The sequence below is a fragment of the Halichoerus grypus genome, chromosome 8 (assembly GCF_964656455.1).
Source record: "Halichoerus grypus chromosome 8, mHalGry1.hap1.1, whole genome shotgun sequence".
In the NCBI taxonomy this organism is placed as follows: Eukaryota; Metazoa; Chordata; class Mammalia; order Carnivora; family Phocidae; genus Halichoerus; species Halichoerus grypus.
The window spans coordinates 10041481-10066201 of record NC_135719.1 but is presented as its reverse complement, the minus strand read 5'-3'; the positions used below and the strand labels follow the sequence as shown (position 1 = coordinate 10066201).

Here is a 24721-nt window from a genome sequence, read left to right as displayed (position 1 = left end):
ATGCTCTCTCCCATGGAGACTTCAGCACCTTCCTGAGCCCTTAATGAATGTACTGGAAAATGTTTTCCTTGGCACTATGCTACCATCCATCTTTCCCTTCTAGAATGGGCTACTCCATGAAGCCTCCTGCTTGCCAAAATTTCCAGACTAGAACTAGGCATCAGCTGACACATCAAGCCCTCAAAGAAAGTCTTCTGCACAGCCTGCTCCAGTCTGTTAACAGTCCCGGGGGTTGGAATGTGGCTGGCTCGTAAGTCAGCACACACTCAGCCAGGTTGCAGAGTACCTGTCTACCCTCCTGGCAAAATATTATCTCCACAAGGGAGTTTTTCAAACTCCCTTCACTTGATTTTGTGGAGTGAAAAGTCTTTCACTTTTTTTTTTTTTAAGACTTATTTATCTTAGGGAGAGAAAAAGAGTGCATGAGTGGGAGGGGCAGAGGGAAAGGGAGAGGGAGAGAACCCCAAACAGACTCCCACTGAGCACAGAGCCTGATGCAGTGCTCAATCCCATGACCCTGAGATCACGACCTGAGCCGAACCCAAGAGTCAGACACTTAACCTACTTCGTCACCCAGGAACCCTTAAAAGTCTTTCACTTTCAAGCAAGAACTTCCTATAGGCCAAGATTCCAAAGATTCTACCTTCCTCTTCCATCTCTATACTTACATAGACCCTGGGCTTAGGGTTGAGGGCTCCAAGGCCAGTTTTGATACCTCCCAGAATGTCATGAGGGACCCCGGTTATCTGTGGCCAACTTTATTTTTTTTAAAGATTTACTTATTTATTTATTTAATCTCTACACCCAACGTGGGGCTCAAACTCACAACACCAAGATCAAGAGTCACATGTTCCATCAACGGAGCCAGCCAGGTGCTCCCATGGCTCAGTTTAAAAAACAGAGTGCCTAAGCCTTCTTATTTTCAGACTTGCACTCTGAGTGACCATTCGGGGATGATAGAAAAGTCCCACTCAACATCCTGTTGCAAAGTTAACTTACTCTGGTACATCAAATCATTATTCCAATTCTTCTCACCTGTATAATCATAACCCACATTCTTAGCCATGTAACACTGCAGTATCTTCCACTGCAGAAGGAGGAATATATTTCCCACCTCACTGATGTTGGGCTTTTGTCCATGTGATTTGCTTTGGGCAATGAAATGTTAGCAAACATGATGTACACAGAAGCTTTAAATGTACTTGTACAGTTTGGCATCCCTCATGTTCTTTTATCATTGCCACGAGAAGAACATGTCCCTAGTAGATGCTAGTAGCATCCTGATAGCTGGATTGAACCTGACCTGCAGCATGAAGGCAAGCCACCCCAGTTGACAAGCCAACTCATGAGTGAGGTAAATAATGTTTGTTGGGTGAATCACTGAGCTACCTGGAGATGTCTGTTATGCAGCATTATCATTATGCAGTAACAGCTGACTAATACACTTGCTCTACACCCAACATTATGCTGAACACTGTATTATCTCATTTAACTTATTTCTCTTAACAACTATATGAGACAGAGCACTATTAATATTGCCCTTGATTTACAGGTAAGGAAAGGGAGGCATAGAGCAGGGAAGCACATTTCGTAAGCAAAGGAGATGAGCTTCAAACACAGTAATCTGACTCCAGAGCCTAACCACCATGGGACATAAAACTAAAGAGAGAAAAGTGTAGCTCCGTGCACTTCCGAGTCTGTACTCTGGTTGCTGACCTTGGGCTCAAAGCCAGAATGGCTGCTTGTGAGCTCCCTATCAGCTATCAGCACAGGTCCGACCAGATCCCCGGGGCCAAGGCAGTTTTTCTAGCTCTGTCAGTGCGTGCAAAGAGAATGAGACAGGCTTCCCTTCCAGAATGCATGACCCTTTCCTGAACTTTGAGGAGGGGAAGTCCCACAGGGAATTCTAACCAAGGAACAATCCCGCCTTTGTGAGGCACAGCAATCCCACGTTCTGCACGGGACTGTGGAACACACCTCCTTCTCTGCCTATTTTTGTTCTCTCTCTAAGCAAATATCTTCAGGCTTTTGCTTTTGAAAATTATTACACAGCAGCCAGCTGCTGGGCTTATACAAATAACCTGAAAATAGCGAAGCGATCTGCTGTCCGGTGTTCAAACACCACCACCCAACAACAGAGCAGCCCCGGGGTGCCGCTTCGCATTCACCCTGCAAACAGAAGCAGCACAAACCCAGGCCACCCACTCTCTCCCAGCCTCAGGCGGCAGGCAGGTTGGTCCCAAGATGGGTTTTCTACTCATCACCTTCCAAGATTCCCTATGCACAGAAAGAAGGCAGAGTCACATTCTTTGGCAGAACAGCTCTTCATCAATAGGACTCAACAATGCACGTTCTTTAACCAAAATTCGTACCCCTGATGGGCAGCAAGGGTGCCTACAGGTCTTCCAATTACAGACAAGCTAGCAGTTCAGAGGGCGAGGCTCAGGTCTTCCTTGCCTACCACTAACCCCAGTGCCTAGCTCAGCGGGCAGTCAAGAAATGAATGCTGAATGAATCAATGTAAAAAAAGGATTTAATGGGGGGCAGGGAATCCATCTTTGAATTGTGCATATTTTAATTCTTAAAATGCAAGATTCGGGCAAGCAAGGACATGGTTATGAAAACTGGAAGCCCTTTGAAAAGGAAGGAAAGATGGAAATACAGCCAGACTTTCAAAGTCTTTGACACTCACCAACAAAGCTAATACTTAGGAATCCTTATGTCAGCAAGAGAAGACAGCCTAGGGTGTGTGATGGTCAGGGGACTGCCTGTCCAACAACCAAGACTCCTCCTATGACGGTCCTCAGTTTTCCTCTGAGAACCCCCTTTCCCTCACATTCCATGTTCGACTTAGAGCGAGGGTCCCCTTGGGTGTGGGCCAGGCAGATGTCCTTCATCCCAGAATGGGAATCTTGAGCCGAGCACACAAAGCCAGAAAAGGGTTGGGGGACTCAGCCCCACGGAGGTTTCTAAGTAGCCCACCTGTGAGCAAGGAAGCAGGCTGGACTTTTCATAGACAGACTGGAGACTTCTCTAGAACAATACAGAATTTACATCAACACTGGGGCTCTCCCACTGATCCACTGTTTGACTCTTTCAGCTAAGCTCCTTTTCCTGAACCCTTCATTGGAGATGAGCACAGAGCAGAGAAGCGATCTCCAAGCTGGAAACAGAGGTTCTGATCACAAATCCGCTACAGGAAATAACAAGTCACTTCCCCTGTCAGGGCCTCAGTCTCTCCCTCCATAGCATTAAGGGGCTGGATTAAATAACCACAAAGGAGCCTTGTGTGCTGCGTCCACAGAAATTGACCCCTGGAAGCCCTGGTTCTTGGCAACATAAAGCTCACATTGTCAGGGCCAGTGAGGCTTGGAGTTTAAAGCAGTTAATCCCCGGGCTGGATGACTCGAACAAAGAGGATTAACCCTCAAACGAGAGAGTCATCATCCAAATATAGAGCAATCCTAAGCACACACACCAGAAATGGGAAGCACCCCCACCTTCTCTTGCAAATTCTTGTTCTCTAACCCTTTTGGTAAACTGATAGATTAACCCTCCAGCACCGCAAGGTCAAGGTGTTACACCTTCCCCACATTTCCCCTCACACCTTTCTTAGTTCTGTAATCCAGGGTCACAGCACTTCCCTTTTGAAATATGCAGGTTTCTTTAAGGTGCTCCAAGTTTGATAAGTAAGTTTGAGCCCCTCCTGTGTGCCGGGGAAAATGTTAAACAGAGCTCTGGTGGTAGACAAGATGACATGGTCCCAGCTCTCAGGGAGTTTCCAGTCTAGTGGGGAGCACTACTGAGTGCTAAGCACCTTTGTATCCTGCTAAGCACCACGGAACAACCATTATCTCCTTGATAAACGCTCCTTGATAACCCCACAAAGTAGATTGCACTATGACCATTTCACAGATAAAGAAACTGAGGGTCTGAAGTTAAACACCTTGCCCAAAGTTACACAATCTTTAAGTATCAGAGCAAGCCTTTTGGCTTAAAAATTATATGGGACATATGGGGCCCCTGGGTGGCTCAGTCGTTAAGGGTCTGACTTCAGCTCATGTCATGATCTCAGAGTCCTAGGATCCAACCCCGTGGGGCTCCCTGCTCAGCCAGGAGTCTGCTTCTCCTTCTGCCCCTCCCCCTGCTCATGCTCACTCTCTCTCTCAAATAAATAAATAAAATCCTTAAAAAAAATTATATGGGACATAGAATGTATCACACCAAGAGTGAATATTAAGTAAGGGACACTATGGACTGCAGAGGGTTATGATGTGTGAATGTAGGTTCAGTAGTTGTAACTCAGGCACCACTCCAGTGGGGGAGGCTGCTAACAGCGGGGTTCTACACCTGCAGGGGCAGGCCGGTATGGAAATCCTCTGAAATTCCACTCCCCTCTGCTGTGAACCTAAAACTGCTCTATAAAAATAAAATCTTTTTAAAAAATGGATTCTACAAGATAGCCCCATCATTTTGCAAAGGTCAGAAACAACGAGAGAAGGAAAGGCAAAATATTGAACTTCAGACTTTTCAGTGTATACGCTCCTATAATAGTCACCAGAGGAAAGACTGATGTTTAACCCTGTACCCTTCTCCGCACTGAAGGAGGGCCTAGAAAACAGGCAACCCAACGGTCAGCTCAGGGGGCAACTTTTTAACCTTCATGTTGTCAAGAAACACTCTTCTTGATCTTTTACAATGAGTTCCCATAAACTTCTGGGGGAAAAAAGGGAAAATTACAATTTCAGGCTCTGTATTGGTGAAGGTAGGCCAATCACTGTAACAAATGAACTCTATGATGTCAGTCGGTGTTTTAATATAGGCAGAGTTTATTTCTTGCACATGAGACAGCCCCAAGCAGAATGGGAAGCTACTGTATGACACAGCAATTGCACTACTGGGTATTTACCCCAAAGACACAGATGTAGTGAAAAGAAGGGCCCTATGCACCCCAATGTTCATAGCAGCAATGTCCGCAATAGCCAAACTGTAGAAAGAGCTGAGATGCCCTTCAACAGATGAATGGATAAAGAAGATGTGGTCCATATATACAATGGAATATTACTCAGCCATCAGAAAGGATGAATACCCAACTTTTACATCAACATGGATGGGACTGGAGGAGATTATGCTAAGTGAAATAAGTCAAGCAGAGAAAGTCAATTATCATATGGTTTCACTTATTTGTGGAACATGAGAAATAGCATGGAGGACACTAGGAGAAGGAAGGGAAAAATGGGGGGGGGAATTGGAGGGAGAGATGAACCATGAGAGACTATGGACTCCGAGAAACAAACTGAGGGTTTTAGAGGGGAGGGGTTTGGGGGGGTGGGTTAGCCTGGTGATGGGTATTAAGGAGGGCACGTACTGCATGGAGCGCTGGGTGTTATACGAAAACAATGGATCGTGGATCACCACATCAAAAACTAATGATGTATTGTATGGTGACTAACATAACATAATAAAATTTTTTTAAAAAGGGGGGGGGCCTAGAGGAGCACGTGGAGGTTGGCGGGCCAGGGAACTGTCACGTGGCCACACCCACGTGCAAAGGAAGCTGGGAGATGTAGTTTGCTTGTACCGGAAGACAAGGAACTTGGTTTGTTTGATGAAGAGCTTGTCAGTCTCTGCCGGGGCGGGTGTCCAAAAACTGCATATTTAACCTAGTTATTTTTAAATAAAGAAAATGACTCAAAATGCTTACATAGATGATAGGATTATAGGTGGGTTTCCCTTTTCTTTTCCCAATTTTCTGGATTATCAGTAACATAGTTCTAATACACCCAAAATGGTGGCAAGAGGGAGAAAGGAGGGGGGGAGTCCTAATTAGTAACTGTTGGAGCAGTTATGGGTTGGAATCATGTAATCCAAGCAACTGTCTGAGAAATAGCGGCTCAGGCTCTTTCAAATACAAGAAAGAACTTTCTGCTCCATTTGTTCTGGGCAAATGTGGTCTAAGGGCTTTTTTATATTTCTTAAATGCTGTCCATACTCTCTTGTGTCTTTCTGTACCTTAAAGCTTCTCCAAGACATCAATCACAGTTTCCAAGGCTGCTATTTCTCTAATTGGACAGATGTCTGTGATCGAGGCCATATCAGACTTCTTTTTTTTTTTTTTTTAAGATTTTATTTATTTATTTGAGAGAGAGAGAATGAGAGACAGAGAGCATGAGAGGGAGGGTCAGAGGGAGAAGCAGACTCCCTGCCGAGCAGGGAGCCCGATGCGGGACTCGATCCTGGGACTCCAGGATCATGACCTGAGCCGAAGGCAGTCGCTTAACCAGCTGAGCCACCCAGGTGCCCCGAGGCCATATCAGACTTCTGATCCACTCAATTCACACACAGCCGAGCCTGTGGCCACAGCATAGAACAGTGAGCGGTTATCTCATTACTTAGAGGACCATTTCAAGGAGCCAAGACAATCAGCTCCCCTATGTATCTCAGTGGTTCCTGAGCTTTTTCCACCTTGGCACACTTGAGAACTTTTAGACCCCCAAGAGATTCCAGTAGGTGTCCACACCACTTCCCAACAAATGTCTCCTCCCCACCTCCCTCTCCCTGTCTTCCAACCCCTGACCCAAACCACTTCACACTCCATGTTCTGGCCACACCTGTCTATTGCTCCCTATTGTTCCCAAATCAAGCAAGCGCTTGCACATCTGTTTGCTACTCTGCAAACTGTCTTTGCTATCAGGAATCCCCTTCTCCTGCCCACCACCCACCTGGAAAACTATCCCATCCTTCAGAACCCAATGAGGCCATACTCCTTCACCTACTCCAATAGCTTTCCTGGTCCCCAGTCTTCTTTTCTCATATAGCAACAGCAACTGTTTAGAGTTTGTGTTCCCACAAACATTCACTCGGTATATATTTCTGTGATATCTCCTTCTCACCTTGTGCTCTAGTCTTTTTAAATTTTTTATTATTATGTTAATCACCATACATTACATCATTAGTTTTTGATGTAATGTTCCATGACTCATTGTTTGTGCATAACACCCAGTGCTCCATGCAGAATGTGCCCTCTTTAATACCCATCACCAGGCTAACCCATCCTCCCACCCCCCTCCCCTCTAGAACCCTCAGTTTGTTTTTCAGAGTCCATCATCTCTCATGGCTCATCTCCCCCTCCAATTTCCCCCCCTTCATTCTTCCCCTCCTGCTATCTTCTTTTTTTTTTTTTCTTAACATATATGGCATTATTTGTTTCAGGAGGTACAGATCTGTGATTCAACAGTCTTGCACAATTCACAGCGCTCACCAGAGCACATACCCTCCCCAGTGTCTATCACCCAGCCACCCCAACCCTGCCACCCCAGCCCCCACTCCAGCAACCCTCAGTTTGTTTCCTGAGATTAAGAATTCCTCATATCAGTGAGGTCATATGATACATGTCTTTCTCTGATTGACTTATTTCGCTCAGCATAACACCCTCCAGTTCCATCCATGTCATTGCAAATGGCAAGATTTCATTCCTTTTGATGGCTGCATAATATTCCATTGTGTGTGTATATATATATATATATATATATACATCTTCTTTATCCATTCATCTGTCGATGGACATCTTGGCTCTTTCCACAGTTTGGCTATTGTGGACACTGTTGCTATAAGCATCGGGGTGCACGTACCCCTTTGGATCCCTACATTTGTATCTTTGGGGTAAATACCCAGTAGTGCAATTGCTGGATCATATGGTAGCTCTATTTTCAACTTTTTGAGGAACCTCCATACTGTTTTCCAGAGTGGTTGCACCAGCTTGCATTCCCAACAGTGTAGGAGGGTTCCCCTTTCTCCACATCCCTGCCAACATCTGTCGTTTCCTGACTTGTTAATTTTAGCCATTCTGACTGGTGTGAGGTGGTATCTCATTGAGGTTTTGATTTGGATTTCCCTGATTTGTGCTCTAGTTATTAATTAATGAGCTCCCCAATGGCAGAGCTCAAGAACTGCTGCCCTTGTAGGACCAGGCCAAAAGAGGAAGCTCAGGTCCTATTTGAGTCATGTTCCTGCTTCCCTGATGAGCCAGAGGTGTGGGGCCAAGAGTATGTGACCATGTGAGCTCTGAAACAGGGAAAAAGTGATATGGAGATGGTGTGACCTGTGCAGACAAATCACCTGGGGATCTCGGTAAAATGCAGGTTCTGATTCAGCAGGTATGGGGTGGGAGCTGAAATTCTACATTTCTAACAAGCTCCCAAGTGATGCTGGTGCTACTGGTTCAGGGCCCAGACTTTCAGTGGTAAGGCCCTGTTTGCATAAGCACACGATGCACCTGGGGCAAGCCTCAAAGACTCTGCTTCCAGAGGAGGAAAGTTCTAGAGGGAGAAAACAGATACCCTTCCAATAAGAGAAAAGTGTAAGAGACAAAGCCTACAACGTAGCAGTGGCTAAATAGACATCTGCAAAAGAGCATGGTTTGGGTGTGGGTCCAAACCCAACGTGAGTGTCCAGAATAAATGAAGTCAGGTTATGCAGAGGAACATAAGCAGATTTCTCTCAACTCATCATTGAAGAAGATAGGACGTTGGTCTTAAAGTAATAGAAGAATCTCAGTTATGAGCCTCCAGAGCACTGAGTTAGGGCCTATTAACCCTCAAGGACACTTGAAGTTCGATGCTTTTTGAAGTTAAACATCTCCACCTACAGGTAAGTACTGACCTTGAAAATAAGCCTACAGATAGGGCAGAGGGACATGTGAGTGTAGGAAACCAGCTCCGGAGGCTGAAAGCAGATTGGATCCAGTGCCTGGTTTAAGCCCACGGGGCACTAGCCAGATATTTGCAAATTCCCTTTACAAGAGAGTGGGTTGTAACATCAAAAGTGGTAGAGGCTAAGTCAGGGTGGTGGGCTGAGGCCCAGGGCCACACCTAACAACCTTCATGGACTGGGTGAGGAGGAACCACAGTACAGAGCAAAGAACATGTTCTAGAGCAAGAAGGCAGCTTCGCATTTGAATCCACTCTGCCCTTTAGTGGCTGCTAAACTCTGGGCAAGTTATTTAACTTCTCTGAACCTCAGTTTACTCCACCATAAAATGGAGACAATAAGTCCCCACTTCATAGAGATTGTGAAAATTCAATGAAATCAGGTATGCATAATAATAATAATCCTTATTGTCACATGATCAGATGGCTAGAGGAAGCTCCCAGAGAAATAGCACCTAGTGCATGTGTGTTCCTAGCACCTAGCCAAAATTGTTTGCTATAAAATTACCCTTCCCTGTTGTCTCCATTTCTTTATCTATAAAGTGAGAATAAAACAGATTTATCAGCAAGCCCGAAGCAGTCCCTTGTCTCTCCAAGGTGAGAGCAGAGGGGCAGAGCCCTGAGCATGCTCCAGGGAATCCAGGGTGACAGACTAAGACTGGAGTGGCAGCTACCATAAACGGAATTCAGCCAGACCTTGGATTCAGGATGTGGCATTTATACTATCTTCCCTCAGTGAACACGTCCCTAGGAGGCAGTCACTATTCTAAGCCCTTTGTGCAAGTTAACTTATGTCTTCTTCCCTATAACTCTACAGAGTAGGTAATACTGTCATCATTCCCATTTTACTGATTGGGAAACTGAGGCACAGAGCTGTTAAATGACCTGCCCAAGGTCTCACATTCATAAGAAGCAGAGCCAGGCTGGGGACCTAGGCAGTCTGGCTCTGGGGCTCTTTGCCTTCCACCATCTCCAAGAAGCTCAAGAAACCAAGAGCCGACCAGAAAATCGAGTCAGCCAGAAGAGGCCTTCCTTGTCCACAGGAAATGGGCTGAAAGCAACAGGACAGTGACCTGGGAATGACACAGATGAGACTGCAAAACCTGATAGGACTAACCCAGGCTTTGACAGCCCTGCATGGTGCCTCCAAATCCTACACACTGGGCCATTGTGGAAACAGGAGGCCACCAATCTCATGATGTAAGGGCAGGAGCTTGGCACAGCTTCTGCACCAGAGATTGGTCAGTATCACTCAAAGGAGGAAAAAAAAAGTCATTCATTGTGGGGAGCGAGAGGACTTGGCTCAGCACCACATCCTGCTTCCATATTGCTTATGACAATTCCCTAGGAGTTCATCTTCTATCACTTTGACTTTTAAGCTACTCTTTTACATTACTTTCCAATAGCTTCCCTTTCCTTAAAGATTCATTTTTATGCTTTGCTTGAAAAAAAAAGAAATTTCAAGTGGCTGCATTTACCCCATGGACATTCAAGTGAGCATGGGTGGAATGTGTTTATCACTCATCATAGAGGTAGGAGTGGAACTGAGTCCCTTGAGCCCTCCGGGGCCAAGGTCAGGAGCTCCTGCCTTTGCCATGAGCTCTCCAGCCCCGTCCCTGGGTCCAGCACTCTGATTGGCAGCAGGCTGGCCCACAAGGCCATTTCCTCTCCCTCAGAATGGCCCACACACCAGCTGAGCTCCACTCCGTTCTCTGTGCCATCTGCTGCACCCCAGATCAGATCCGAGGCCATGGTCAGATTCTGGGCATGGCAAGAGAGCAGGGGCTACAGGCAGAGCAAGAACAGCCCTCACTGGGCCTGGGCTTTGGAGGCTGGCAGGGGAAATCCCTGGGGATTTTTCAGAGGCAACCATGGAGTGATCTAACCAGGCTTCCGCCTGCCTGGGCAAACTAGTTGTGCTGTTTCAGAGGACTTCTAAGCATAATCATGAAGGGAACCCAGGCCCCATTGTTCTGTTCTCTCCAGGTCCCTACCCTCAGATGAACTTCTGTTGCTGCAAGCCTAACTGGGCTTGCAATATTAACTTACTGCAGGACCTTAGATAAGTAAGTCCTTTTCTTCTCTAGACTCAGCTCCCCACCTTGGTGCAGGAGGAGGACTCCTACTCCTACCCCTACGATGAACAAAGAATGTATCCCAAGGAGTTGAGATTCCTGCATTCTGAGGTCCCTTCAGCTCGGAAACGCTAAGACCCTGTAGTTGAAGGAAGTCCTTCCACTGACTTGAACTTGCTCTGGACCTGAAAAGGAAAATACCTGTGAAATATTCATTACAACAGAACATGCGCATGTGGGAGTAATGATGGTAATTTTGCCAGACCTCTGGAACCTTCTCGAATCACAGGGATTCATTTGCTGGTTTCTGTCATGGGAAGACCTTGAAAACTCACACCTATCCCTGCTTAGGTGAGTTTTAGGGGCCCAGAGCTCCTGCCAATTCATGTGGCATCTGTGGTTGGCACGGAAACAGGGCATGGCACTGCACCCGCAGCTGAAACAGCCAGCTTCCAGACTCCGACATCTGAGATTCGAGAAGGCTCTGGAGGTCTGGCAAAATTACCTTCCCTTGCATCTATGCAGAGCTGGACAAGAAGGAAATGAGGTTGTTCCTCCATGCCTCCAAGGGTACTTTGCTCTGTGATTTCTTTTTGCTGGGCCTCAGGTTTCCCATCTGTAAAATGGAAGTGGGAGAAAGGATGCAGCCCATAGGATCTAACTCCTCAAAGGGAAAGTTGAGTGCATGATCTTTGGTCTAGAAGAAGCCAGAATGGCAGCAAAGGCACAGAAGTTGGGGGAAGAGACACCATTAGCTGCTGAGTACCTACTAGGTGCTGAAGACTTAGCTCATCACTGTCACTTATGCTCTCATTTCTTGGTTAGGCCAGTGAAGAATCACCAGGAAGAAGTTCAGCCAGGAGAACAACTACAATAGTATTTACTCATTTACGTATCTAATAAATATCTACTGCATGCCTACTATGCCTGGAACAGAGATAACAGCAGATTTTTCCAGTAGAAGACACCATGGGGCAGATTTTGTGGGAGCAATGCCCAAAAGCATCTGAGAGGAAAGTTTCTGCATTTATATAATCCAAGGGACTCAGACATTTTCATCACTGATTTCCAACAAACAATGGGATATTACTGAGCTGAGCTAATGGGGTTGGCTTACTGCAGAGAATAGAAGGTTGGCTTCCCTCTGAGACAGCTGAAAATCTCCAGCCCATAAGGCTGATTATTATCCACTTGTCTTATTTTGAATATCATGAGCCCCATGCAAATCATCTTCTCAATAGCACTAGCAACATTAAATGACAGGTTCTCAATTCTCTCTTCACACAGAATCTTTAAGTCCTTTAGGAACATAAAGATATGATGATCACTTAATCAAAATTTTGACCAACATATTTCCAAGTCCAGGAGCATGAAAGGAACTGCAGAGCACTTGGATGTTATTACTATCATTGTCATCACTATCATCACCATCACCACCATCACCACCACCATCATCACCACCATCACCACCATCACCACCACCACCACCACCATCACCATCATCACCACCACCACCACCATCACCATCACCACCATCACCACCATCACCACCACCCTCATCACCACCATCACCACCATCACCACAACCACCACCACCACCATCACCATCATCAACCTCACCATCATCATCATCATCATCATTATCATCATCATCTTACACCTGAGGAAGCCAAGGCTCAGAGAAATTAAATAACTTGCTCAAGTTTACACAGATAGAAAGTAATGAGTCTTGAGTTCAAACCAAGTTCTGTCTGATTCCAAATCCCACTGCTCCATCCCATGCCCCATGTAATCAGTCTTATTACCCACACATAAAAATGGAGGCCAACTTGCTATCTTTCTCTTACTTCCTTCTGATTTTCAATTCTTCCCCCCCCCACTATTGACACTCTCTTTCTCTCCCTCTCTCTCATAGACACATGAACACACACACAGAGGAAACCACTTTTGACTATAGTACCTAATTTTCTCATTCCCTCCCTCTCAATATCATTGCCAACAAAACTCACCCTCACACATATCCAGCCACACCATGGGGAGGAAATGGATAGCACCTAGAATTTGAGATTGGAGTCATTCTAACCCTCCCCCCCTTTCCAATAAAACTATTGCCTATTTCTCTCCTTTTAAAAACAGGAACACATTATGCAAGATGCTGTAGATGTGGGATTTTTCAAGCGAGCTGGTGACACTCTCACTTGGCACAAAATTGATTTAAATAAATCTCTCCCTTTTTCAAGATTCTTCCCTGATCCTGCTTAATCTTAAATTAAGAGCAGTATAATAATAACCAAAGAACATCACACCCCTGAATTTCAGCCACCTCTCTCTCGAAGATCTTGTCTCCTTTTTTTCGAAAGTATGAGCTATTTTTTGGCTTCCACTTGTTTCTCTTTCTTACTTGTCACCACACATTGCTTTCTGTAAGAAATAAGCAATTGGAGCCTTTGTATTTAAAGTCTGTTTTTAGTCCATGAGATCCACAATAAGGCTCCCACAAGACCTTGGAAAGAAAGGGAATAACTGCAGGGAGTTACACTTCAAGATCCACTGAAGTAACAATGTACAGTCACCACCAGAGAATAAACAGTTCCATTCATTCATTCATTCATTCATTCAATAAATATTCATTGAGCACGTACTATGTGCCAGGCAACATTCTGAGCACTGGTGATACAGCAGTGAATTGGCTTGCTGAAAGGACAAATAAATAACACGCTAATGACCCTCAAATTTGTGTCTCCCTCTCAAAACCCTTCCTTCAACTCTAGACTCACATATATAACTATCTACTTAACATCTCCCGATGTACATCCAATTGAATGCCATGACTGTTCCTTCTCCATCTCAGTAAAGGGCTTCTTCTTCCAGTTGCTCAAATCAAAATATGCGGAGTCATCCTTGACTCTTTTCTTTCTCTCATAGCCTAATCTACCAATCAGCAAGTCCTGTCTTCTCCATCATCAAATATATCCAAAATTTGACCACTTCTCACCATCATCACTAGCCACCTAGTCCAAACCACCATCACCTCTTGCCTGAAGAACTGCAGTAGCCTCCTTTTTTTCATTCTTGACCCTCTAAGTCGATTATAAGGTCTAAGTCTCAAGTGATCATTGTAATACATAAATCAGATCATGGCAACCAGTGTTCAGAATTCTCCAATGACTTCTCATCTTGCTTAGAGTAAAAGCCCAAGTCCATACAAGGCCCTACAAGACTATGTATTGCCTAACTGCCTGCTATTTCCCTGATCTCAACTTCTACCATGTTGACTCTCTCTCAGCTCCTTCTCCATGAGTCTCCTTGCTGTTTCCAGAACATGACAGTACTCTGTCACCTCAGGGCCTTTGCACTTGTTGCTTCCCCTGCCTAAAAGAATCTTTCCCCAGATATCCATCTGGCTCACTCCTTTATTTCCTTCATGTCATCCTGACCACTTTCTATAAAATGCCCACCACCTACTCAACCCTGTCTCCCACCCCCACTCAACCAGGCACTCCCCAACCCCCCTCCCCCACTTGATGTTCTGTCTTTACACGTTTATTTATTTATTTACTTCCATATTATTTATCTCCCCCCCCAACTAGAATTAATGTTTCACAAGGATGGACATTATATTTTATTGTGGTGTCCCCTGCCTATAACATGCCTGACACACAGAGAACACTCAACTGGTGAATGAATGACTATCAAAAGGTATATATGTCCAAAGTTCAGCCATGGAAACACAAAAGAAAAGAAAGAGAAAAACGGTCAGTTGCAGGCATTGCCCATTCAAACAGAGTTCAGCAGAAAAGGAGCCTTAGCCAGGGGACTTTAAATATTAAGGTCCTTATAGTAGAATGATCACAAAAATACCCCTAATTCTTCCCTTCCTTATATCCACACTCTTTGCAATGTGACTATGTAGCTCCTCTCATCAAGAAGTGGAGTCTAGGGGCACCTGGGTGGCTCAGCCATTAAGTGTCTGCCTTCCGCTCAGGTCATGATCCCGGGGTCCTGGGATTGAGCCCTGCATTGGGCTCCCTGCTCTGCAGGGAGGCTGCTTCTTCCTCTCCCACTCCCCCTGCTTGTGTTCCTGCTCTCGCTAACTCTCTCTCTGTCAAATAAATGAATAAAATCTTTAAAAAAAAAAAAAAAGTGGAGTCTATTCCCTGCTCCCTTGCTCTGCACTGCCTTGTGACATCCTGTCAATAGACAAGGATGAAATGATAGTGTGCCAGCTATAAGCTTAGGCCACACGAGGTCATGCAGGTTTCCACTCTCTCCCGGACTACTGCCACTACCATGTGAACATGCTAGACTCACCTACTGGGGGATGAGAGACCACATGGAGCAGAGCTGAGTCATCCCAGCCGAGGCCATCCTAAAGCAGCCAGTCCTCGGCCACTCCATCAGCAGACCAAAATTACATGAGTAAACCCAGCTGAAATCAACCAAGGATAACCCAGATCTGCAAACTGCCAGGCCAACCCACAGACATGTGAGACAATAGTAAATGGTTGCTTTCGGGGAGGTTTCTCCTGGACTCCCATTGGCAATATCAACCCTAATGTGCGTGATCAGTCCCTAGAGTAGCCATCTAAGCTGCTCAGCTCTGAGTACATGCTCACTGGGAAATGTCCTCCTTATGATTTAGACTTCATGAAGGGGAGTCTGCAGGAAGACCTACTAGCCATGTGACACAGTGTCTCAGCCATTACAAATCAGTACAGTGACATGCAGGGGAGCAAGGTCATGGAGATGTGGCCCAGAGAGACAGATCAGGTTTGCAAGGCAGCAAAACTAAAAGTCAGACCTTGGATGGGAGAAATTCACTAAGGTGAATGTCGCCTTTGGAGACATCTTGAGGGAAATCCTGCCAGCCACCCTGATGGTGACCCAGCCAGATGACATCCTATTTCATAGAAACTTCGACAAGGTTCTCAAATACCCAGCCCCATTTCTGTCCACAGAACACGCTGTAGGATGTCTACTGCCCCAGGAATGGTTGTGCAATAGAGCTCTCAAATCTGTGGAGGAACAAAGTCTCAAAAGAGCAGAGGAGCAAACTGTGGTCTTCATCCTAACCATGCAAGATGGAAGCCTCAAATAGTTTCATCATACGACACCAGGTAAATGCATTCCATGAGACACCAGAGGTCAGGATATTTCCAATTAACTCCAACACCTTTCCACAACCATAGAAACTCTTAGCATTTGCAAAGAAAACAGATAATAACTAGTAAGAACAATGTCTGCAGGACTTTTCACTAAAGGTGGTGCTTTTTTTCATGGTGGGAGAAAATAAACAAACATAATGTTCAGGTTCAAAAGGAACACAAATACTTGATCTGGATGAAAGATATCTGCACACTGTTTTGCACTGCCTCCCTAATTCCTGTGCCTCTCATCTCCTTGCAAAGATTTATGCCTCTGCTTGCTGCATTGACTTATGCTCTGAGTGACCACAGGAACCTACGTCTACCGACCAACCTTCTTCTAAACATAGAGTGTAGCATTTCAGCCAATTCCTTAACCAAGAGCTCAGGACATAAATCTTAGTGACATATATATATCATAAGAAGCAATACCCCAGTGACCTTGCCGTGTCACCCTCAAGTCCTACTGCTGTCCCCCTCCCTCACTCAACCACAGCCCCCTTGGCCTCCTTTCTGATTTTCTTAGGAATACACCTCTCCCCTGTTTCAGGGCTTTTGCAGGTGCTGTTACTCTGCCCAGAATGCTCATTCTCAGCATCTGGCTGGCTCGCTCCCTCACTTCCCCAAGGGGTCTGATCAAATGTCACTTATCAGCAAAGCCTTCCCTGCTCAGACTGCATAAAAAAATAACAATCCTCACTGCACCCTCTAGTAGCACTCTTCATACCTCTTACCCTGCTTTATTTCTCTCCATTATAATGTATCACTGGCTGATTCACTATCTAGTTACTTAGTTATTTGTTTTACACACAGAGAGGCACAGACACACACACACACACACACACACACACACACACACACTAAGCTCCTTGAGGACAGGGGTTCCATTTAGTTCAACTCTGCATTCCCCACACATAAAGCAGTCACTGACACGTAGTAGGTACTCAATAAGGGAACTGCAATTTCTTGAGCACCGACTTCATGTCACACAATTTGTGTCCAAAAATCATTCAACAATGAACAAATATTTTATAAGCACCTACTATGTAATTCTTATAACAACTCTATTGTTATCTCCTTGTTACAGATCAGGAGAGCAAAGCTCAAAGAGAGGCTCTGTAACTTGCCCAAGACACTCACCCTGGTTTGTTTGCCCATCAAAGCCTGGGCTCCTCGAAGTCTACCAGCCTGCTTTTCAAACACCTTAATGATGGTTTAGATTACCAAATGCATGTGATACACAGCTCTGGCAAACATGCATCACATAAGAGCTCTATCATATTTCATCCCCCACCACAGTTTTTGTGAAGGGAGAAACATCCATTAGGTTGGATTTTCATCTCTGAGACAGCAGATTGGTAGTAACAGCTTCAGTTTTCCTTCCCACCCATTAAGACATAATCAAGGTCAGATCTTTCCCTTTAAACTGAGCTGGGAGAAGTATAGACAGGTCAGGGACCCAAGGGGGAAGAAGGCAGAAGTTCATCCGTTCTGAAAATCCCTCGGAATTTTCCAGAATCCCTGCCTTTGTGAAGTACTACTTCAAAACCTTCTTGGTCCTGGAATTTAGGAAAACAATCAATTTTTTTAAAAAGAGAAAAAAAAAAGTCTGAACTGCATTGGGTGCATTCCTGTGTGTGTGTCTACTGGGGTCTGGTCACGCACTGCAAATGCCAGCCCTATCCTGACCTGGAGAGCTCTGCCCATCCAATGGCCGGGATGCTGATGGGGTCAGAGAGCGATGGGGGTCACTCACAGACGAAAGGGACCAAGAGAGAGACCCAGTCACTACTGAAATCCATGTCATACCTCATCTGTGAGGGCTCCGTTTAAAAAATAATCTCCTGGCACAATTAATTCCTTCCTCCTCACGACTCCCACCACTCGTTCCTCACACCTGCATGACTGAACTCATCACACTTGATTATTACACGTGTTTCTTCCCGACCAAGTGTGAGCGCCTGGTGAACCTAGACCTTGTTTTCCTCATCTCTGCATTCCCCCCCAAGGACTAATCCAGCCTCTGACACATACTAGGTGCTGGGTGAGTATTTGCTGACTCAAGAAAGATGCAGAATGAGCCTGTACTGGATCTGCTGCATTGACTGGAGCAAACAGGACAAGCCACCTCTTCTTGGTGGAAAGGGCAGGAAGCAGAAACATAGAAGCGGTTCAGTGTAGCAGAACAGCTGCTGAGCTGGCCACAATGCCCACCTCTCCCCCCTACACACACCTCTCGCCCCTCACCTGCCACTCCTAGAACCTCAAAGCCACCCACTTTTACCTCCCAAACAGGCTTTAAGAAAACAAGCAGGGATTCCACCCCACCACCCACCCCCCAGCACCCCACCCCACCCAGCTGCTCTTAGCAGAGCCCAAGACAAGGACGTTAAGTTACCTTGAAACGGAGCTAGTTTGCATCTGCGATTGCTGTTCAAGGGTCGCGTTCCCCCAGTCCTACCAAACCCCAGACAGCAGAGATATCTAACACCCGTCTGCGGAAGAAACGACTGTGCCTCGCTCCTCCCTGGCCAAACGCGTTGGCTCACCCATCCCTGCAGAACAAATCATGTTCTTTTCCTTGCGCTAAAATCCATCTCTAAACAAATCCTCTCTGTGTCCCTAAGAAACGGCTCCCACGCCCGCGGAGGGCGCCCTCCACATACAGAAATACACACTCACGAACCCCAACCCAGAGCCACCAGGTGTAAGCATGTTTTTCATCTGTTCTTTAGGAACAAACCGCCACCAGCAAAACCCATCTCCTAGGAATATAATTGAAACTAAAAGCCGTGGCTAGGAAGCTTAGGGAAACGGACTTAAGAAATGTCAGTCGCCTAAGTTGCAGAACTGTAGGGCGCTAACAGTTCAGACCGGGTTTAAAACCAGCCCTTGGGGATGCCACCTTCAAAGAGGCGCGCAGCCGCAGGCGGCCGGCAAGTCCTTGCTTCTCTGCGCCGGCTTTCCAAGACTCTCCCCCGTCTTTGGTGCCATTTACTATAAACAACGTTCAGAGGTAGCAGCGTGTCCGTCTCGGCCCCGCAGGCGAGCGCGGAGTCCGCGGCCGGCCGGCTCTGCACGCTCCGGAGCGAGCCACCGCGTCGCCTACCTGGGTGGGAAATCCGCGGGCGGGGGCGGCGGCGGCGGCGGGGGCGGGCGGAGCGGCGTCCGCTCTGGCGGCCCGGCCCGCAGCTCCGGCCACCGCGGCGCTGGGGCGATCCCGGGGGAGGCAGGAGTCCGCGGCTGTCAGACCTGCATCACTGCAACCACGCCGCCCGCGCAGCACGCAGCGCGCCCCCGCCACTCCGAGCCCCGAGGGCGGGCGGCTCCTGGGTCCTCTGCGCAGCGGGATCAGATCCTAACCCGCTTTCTCCCCCGGCCTAGGCATTAGCGGTATCCGCTGCCGGCAGCTCTGTGCTTCTAAATCCCTTCTGATTCAAGGCGGAGTGAATGCGAAAGCTCCCTGGGCAGGGGACAGGCGGGGCCCCAGGCTGTCTGGATTTGTAGACCGATAGATGTTAAACTTCTTATTCCTCGAGTTTCGAGTTTGGTACCCGAATGATTCTGGTCCTCATCTCGCTTCGCTCTCTCTACCCCGCCTTGGGCGAGGGGGCGCTGTGGACTCCACATCCCCTCTTTACCAACTCCAAACTAGGACGCATCAGAGGACAGGACTCAAATACCTGGCAAGGGGAATCCTCTGCTAATTGCATCGCCAAAGTATCTCAGATAATGGATGCAATTAAATCGCTCTGTCCTTGTTACCTCATCAGGGAACTGAGTGAGAAGAGCCTATTTGGCGAGTGGGAAGAAGGAGGAAGACACAACGGGGCTTGCTGCATTAAACAAACCCTTCCACCTGTCTCCCTCCTTCCAATACCCCCACACACACACCCCGCCCCATCCACCCAGAGAAGAGTTCACCCTGCAGTGACAGGCTCTTTTCAGGAGCAAAGTTCCTTCTAGGAGGAAGGGAGAGGAAACCTAATGACACTGGAAATTCAGAGGTGAAATCAACTATCGCCCCGGGTGCTTGGCCTCCTGGAGGGTCTGGAACTGCTTTCCTTCGCTAGTAGTGCTGAAATGCTCACAAGTCCTGAAAGACTTCCTCTTCCCCACCCAGCACAAGCCACCGTCACGAGGTCTTCGGTCCCCACCCCGTCACTGTCTCTACATAAGTGGGTGGCTGGCCAGCTCCTATGTCCCCGCCCCACTCCAGGCCCCCCATCCTCTCTCACCGGGACCATCCCAGGAGCTCCCACCTCTCAGCCTCCTGGACTTCCTTCTTAAGATGTAAAAGTGATCTTGACTCTTTCCTACCTACAACCATGCATTGGCTTCCCAGTGGCCTTAAAAAGCTGCGACTCTTCTAACATATCTCATTTAGTCGCCAAAGGACAGGCCTCTCACTGCCCAGCCGCCCTGCCTTCCCACCGCCCCCCTCCCTCCTTTCCCCTGTATTCGACAATACCAAATTGTCAGCTGCTTGCACGTGTCTCACTCTCCCCTCCAGGACTTTGCACATAGCGTTCCGGCTTGGCTGGAATGTTCTCTTCCTTTCGCTCTCCTTTCCCTTATGCCTAATGGTTCTCAGCTGAGCCATCTGTTCCTTGAGCAATTCTCCCCTCATCCCTAGAATAACTGAGTTCTCCCTGATCTGTGCCTAGAGCCACCACCAAGTCCTCGACCACGGCACCCAACACATGTTACTAAAGTTAGATGCCTAACGTCTGTCCTCCTCACTAGAATGTAAGCTATGGGAAATCATGGTCTCTTGTTGGCTGCTACTGCAAAGGGCAGAGGCATATAGCGTCTGCTCAATATAGATTAGTGCAGCCCCCAACCAGATGAAGATATAGAACAGTTCTGGCATCCAGAGGTTTCTTTGTGTGCAGTCCCAAGCAATAACCGCTCATCCCCCAGATGTAACTGCTATTCTCACCTTTTCAACATCAGTTAGTATTGTCTGTTCTTGAACTACATAGGAATAGAATCATTCAGTGGGTATTTTTGGGTATGCCTTCTTTTACTCAAAATAATATCTGAGATTCATCCATAGTTATACATATTCGTAGGACAATCTTTTTTCTTACTGTATAATACTGCGATGTCTGAATATAACACAAGTTATTTATTCCTTCTCCTGAGGGTGAACATTTGAGTTGCTTCCAGTTTAGGGCTATTATGAATAAAGTGTATGATAGACATATGCACTTTTCTCTTGGGTATGTAACCAGGAGTAGGATTGCTAGGTCATAGGATAAGTACATGCTTTGCTTTAGTAGATATTACCTCACAGCTTTCCAAAGTGGTTTGGCAACTACAGACCCACCTGTAGTATGAGAATTCCAGATATTCTACTTCTTTGCCATAACTTGGCATTGTGTTTTTAATTTTAGCCATTCTCACGTGTGTAGTGATATTTCAGTGTGGTTTTAATTTGCATTTCCTTGTTGACTAATGATGTTGACCTCCTCAAATGGCTGAATATCCTTTTGTGATGTGCCATTTCAAGTCCTTTGACCAATTTACTGGTTTCCTTGTCTTTTTCTTACTGATCTGTAAGGCATTCTATTTTTTTAATATGGGTTTTTGATTGGATAGATGTAGTTTGAATATCTTCTCCCGGTTTGGGGCTTATGTTTTTATTCTCTTAATTTTGATGAAATACAATTTATCAGTTTTTTTCTTTTAGGATTAAAATATTAATCATATAATTTGGGGGGTCCTATTTAAGAAATCCAATCTACATCAAGGTCAGGCATCTATTATCCTCATGTTTTCTTCTGGAATGCCTTTCTGTTTTACCCTTCATATTTTGGTCTATCCTCTATTCACGTATGGGATGTAGTAGGTCCAAGTTTATTTTTTCTCCATAGATATCCAGATGTTCCAGAAACATTATGGAAAAGACCACTTTTACCCATTGGCTCGCAATAGCACCTGTGTTGTAAATCAAAGGACCACCTAGAGTGGATCTATTTCTAAACTCCCCATTCTATTCCATTGGTCTATGTGCATATCCTTGTACCTACACAACACTGTCTTAATTAGTTTACCTTTATTATAAGTCTGGAAATCTGATAATGTTTGCTCACCAACTTTTTTCTTCTTCATCCAAATTGTCTTGGCCCCTTTAGGTCTCCAGCTTTTCCACATGCATTTTTTTTAAATTTATTTTATTATGTTAGTCACCATACATTACATCATTAGTTTTTGATGTAGTGTTCCATGATTCATTGTCTGCATAAAACACCCAGTGCTCCATTCAATATGTGCCCTCCTTAATACCCATCACCGGGCTAACCTATCCCCCCAGCCCCCTTTCCTCTAAAACCCTCAGTTTGTTTCTCAGAGTCCACAGTCTCTCATGGTTTGTCTCCACCTCCGATTTCCCCCCCCTTCATTTTTCCCTTCCTGCTATTTTTTAACATATAATGGTATTTGTTTCAGAGGTTCCACATGCATTTTAGAATCAAATTATTGATTTACCCATATACGCACATGCACACAGACACACACCCTGATGGGATTTTGATTAGAATTGCCCTAAATCTATAGATGAATTTGGTGAGAATTGACACCTTAACAATACTTTCTTTTACTCCTTTTACATTGTATATCTCTCCATTTATTCAGATCTTCCTTTCTCTCAGTATTACTTTATAGATTACAGTGAAGCAATCTAGCACATAATTTGTTAGTATTATGTTTAACTATTTTTACACTCTTGATTCTATTGTAACTGGTACTTTAACTTCATTTACCCATTATTTGTTGCTAGTATACCAAAATAAAAATTGTTATGTTGGCTTTATATCCAGTATCAAAGTACATTGATTTTAATGTATTTATTAAATATTAAATATATTGTCTTCATATCTTACATCCTTGTATCATTGCTAAATTCATTTATTAATATTAACAATTTGTATATTATTTCAGATTTTGAAGGTATATAATATATATGAATAAGACAAATTATACTTTTTGTTTCCAACATTCTATTTCTTATTTAAACTTTTTCTTGCTTTATTGCTCCTGTGAAGACCTCTCCTACAATGTTGAATTAAAATGGTAATACTGGACATCCTTGTCTTATTCTTAAATTCAGGGGAAAAAGTCTTCATACTGTTATGTATGATGTTAATTATAAAAGTGGTGATAATGAAAAGCAATATCCTACTCCTAATTTCATAAGGAAAGCATTCTTACCATTAAGTATGATATTAGCCATGGGTGCTTATTTTTTTAACCTTTATCAGATTAAAGAACTTCCTTTTTTCTTTTAGTTTGCTGAAAAGTACATAATAAATAATTTGTCAAATTTTTTTCCATCTATTGAGATAACCATATAGTTTTACTCTTTTATGCAATTAATAATGACAATTACATTGATTAACTTTTGTCATTGTTTTTTAAGTAATCTTTATGCCCAACATGGGGCTCAAACTCACAACCTTCAGATCATGTCACGTGCTCTATCCACTGAGCTCACCCGGTGTGCCTACATTGATTGACTTTCGAATGCTAAACCAATCTCATATTCCCCAAACAAACCCCAATTGGCAATGATATAGTATCTTTTCTATATATTATTTATTTGATTTGATAATATTTTAATATTTTTATATTAAAAATATTCGTGTTTGGGGCACCTGGGTGGCACAGTTGGTTGAGAGTCTGCCTTTTGGTTTTGGTTCAGGCCGTGATCTCTGGATCATGAGATCAAGCCCCATGCCCCACGCTAGGTATGGAATATGCTTGAGATTCTCTCTCCCTCTCCCTCTGCCCCTCCCGCTCATGCTCTCTCTCTCAAATAAATAAATACATCTTTTAAAAATATACTCTGTGTTTATGAGAGATGTCAACTTATAATTTTGCTTTCTTGTAATGTCTCTATCAACTTTTTATATCAAAGTTGCGCTGGCCTTATAAAATGAGCTGAAAAGTTTTCCTCACTTCTATTTTCTGGAATAATTTGTATGCATTGGTATTCTTTCTTTCTTAAAAGTTTGAAAAAGTTCACCAGTGAAATTATTAAAGTTTTCATTATGAGAAGATTTTTATTATAAATTCAATTATTTTATTAGCTATAGAACTATTCATATTTTCTCTCTCTTTTTATATCAGCTTTGCCAAACTATTTCTTTTCAAGGACTTTATCCATTTCATTTAAGTTTTCAAATTTATTAGCTGTGGTGATGACTCATTTTTCATTTCTGATTTTGGTAATTTTATTATTATTATTCCTTGCCTGCGATTTATCAATTTTATTATCTTACCAATTAAAAACAAATTTTGTAAATTTTATTCCGTTGCATTTTATTTCATTAAATTCTGATTTTTTTCATTTCCTTCATCCTTCTTTCATTTGATTTAATTTTCTGACTTTTTCTTCTTCAAATTGAAACTTAGATTATTAATTTTAATACCCTTTAAAACTATAAATTTCCCTCTAAACGCTGCTTTGGTTAAGTTTTGATATGTTTCATATACATTTTTGTTCAAACTATTATCTAATGATTATTGTGATTGCTTTGACCCATGGAATTATTAGAGGTATGTGGCATAATTTCCAAGCATTTAGGGGTTTCTGTTTTCTATTTGTCCCATCTTTCATTGTTTCTTTATCTTTTTTCTACCTTCTTTCTCAGTGATCAAGGTTTTTAATTAAATCAGTACATATACTCAATTTGCTTTTCTGTTCCCCTTATAGTATTTTTACTTTACTTAGGTACTCTAGAGATTTTATAGTGCAACTCTAATTAATTGCACTTTACCTTTTCACTTA

The 24721-nt window shown here is 44.5% G+C and overlaps 1 protein-coding gene across 2 annotated transcripts in view; it reads right to left on the bottom strand.

Annotated features, from left to right (window-relative positions):
- The window catches only part of SV2B (synaptic vesicle glycoprotein 2B), a 177729-nt gene extending 158236 nt beyond the window's left edge, over window positions 1-19493 (bottom strand). Inside the window, exon 1 of one of the 2 annotated variants that reach the window (XM_078078921.1) lies at window positions 19037-19493. The gene's annotated coding sequence lies outside the window, so the exon portion shown is untranslated. Of the gene's footprint in view, window positions 1-18325; window positions 18516-19036 lie in introns of those variants that run through there. The other variant, XM_036096135.2, reaches the window with a different exon arrangement.
- Between the last annotated feature and the right edge of the window lie 5228 nt (window positions 19494-24721).